Source organism: Dermochelys coriacea, chromosome 10 (genome assembly GCF_009764565.3).
Source record: "Dermochelys coriacea isolate rDerCor1 chromosome 10, rDerCor1.pri.v4, whole genome shotgun sequence".
NCBI classification, from domain to species: domain Eukaryota; kingdom Metazoa; phylum Chordata; order Testudines; family Dermochelyidae; genus Dermochelys; species Dermochelys coriacea.
The window spans coordinates 13,023,572-13,024,544 of record NC_050077.1 but is presented as its reverse complement, the minus strand read 5'-3'; the positions used below and the strand labels follow the sequence as shown (position 1 = coordinate 13,024,544).

The following is a 973-nucleotide window of genomic DNA, read 5'->3' as shown; positions in this document are numbered from 1 at the left end:
CTCCTAATAAATTAATCCCCGATTTGCCCCCGGAGAAACCTTTAATGCACAGTCTAGTCCCGGGGGATTTCTCTCTAGCTGCCTAATGCTTCAGGAGCCGCTTTCCCCAGCGCTCCAGAAACTTGGGTTTTCCTTTCCAAAAGCCCTGTCTCCAACTTCTCCGGGCAGCCCGGCGGTGGAGCTTGCAAGACCCCCCGGCCGCCCCTGGACGGCGCTGTTTCCCCTTCCAACGGCGGCTGCACGCACACAATACAAGCCAGTGCTGTTTAATTAACGTGCAAATTGAGTAGATTAAATGACTCTAAATAATTAGCCACAGATCCTATAAACAGGATAACATATTTAATTAAGCAGCGATATAGATTTTGGAAACTGTTAGTGTATTTTTAGAATGGCTGCTCAGATCTTTCACTTTCCTACCAACTTCAAACAACATGTAAGTACAGACCTTCAAATATGGATAAATATCTAGGAACAAGATCATGCCTGTTAACTCCCAACTAATAGAAATGTTGATTTAGCAGCAACCTGCTTGGAATGCACTTGGGCCAATAACTTTCGGCCCTGTGCTAACACATGTGAAGGCTGAAATGTGTTTTCTAGGGCTAGAGAGAAGGATACAGTGTGAGGGATAAGGTAAGTGAAAATAAAATCCAATTTCATTATATCAATCAAATTTAATTGGCAATTTGTATAAGCAATGACCAGGCTGGCTTTAGGTAAAACTATTAGAGAGAAGTCGGGTTGCTACTAAAATTCTTGGTTAGTTAATTAGTGTCTGAACTGCAGAGGGAAAAGATCCTCAGATTTACTCTCTACAAAGAGAGAGCAGCACAGACAATTCATTAAGCAGGCGGCTTGTAAATTAGAGCTAAGTTAACCTGATTTCCCTTAATTAAAACATCTTTTCTCGTTTACGATGTGGATATAAGTAGATCTCCAGGGTTTTGAATTTTCTACAACAGCAGATGGT

General features: G+C 41.8%; 1 protein-coding gene across 1 annotated transcript in view; it reads left to right on the top strand.

Moving 5' to 3' along the window:
• The first annotated feature begins 361 nt into the window (after positions 1-361).
• The window catches only part of UNCX (UNC homeobox), a 14,543-nt gene continuing 13,931 nt past the window's right edge, over positions 362-973 (top strand). The window contains exon 1 of the mRNA XM_043493871.1: positions 362-436. The gene's annotated coding sequence lies outside the window, so the exon portion shown is untranslated. The remainder of the gene's footprint in view (positions 437-973) is intronic.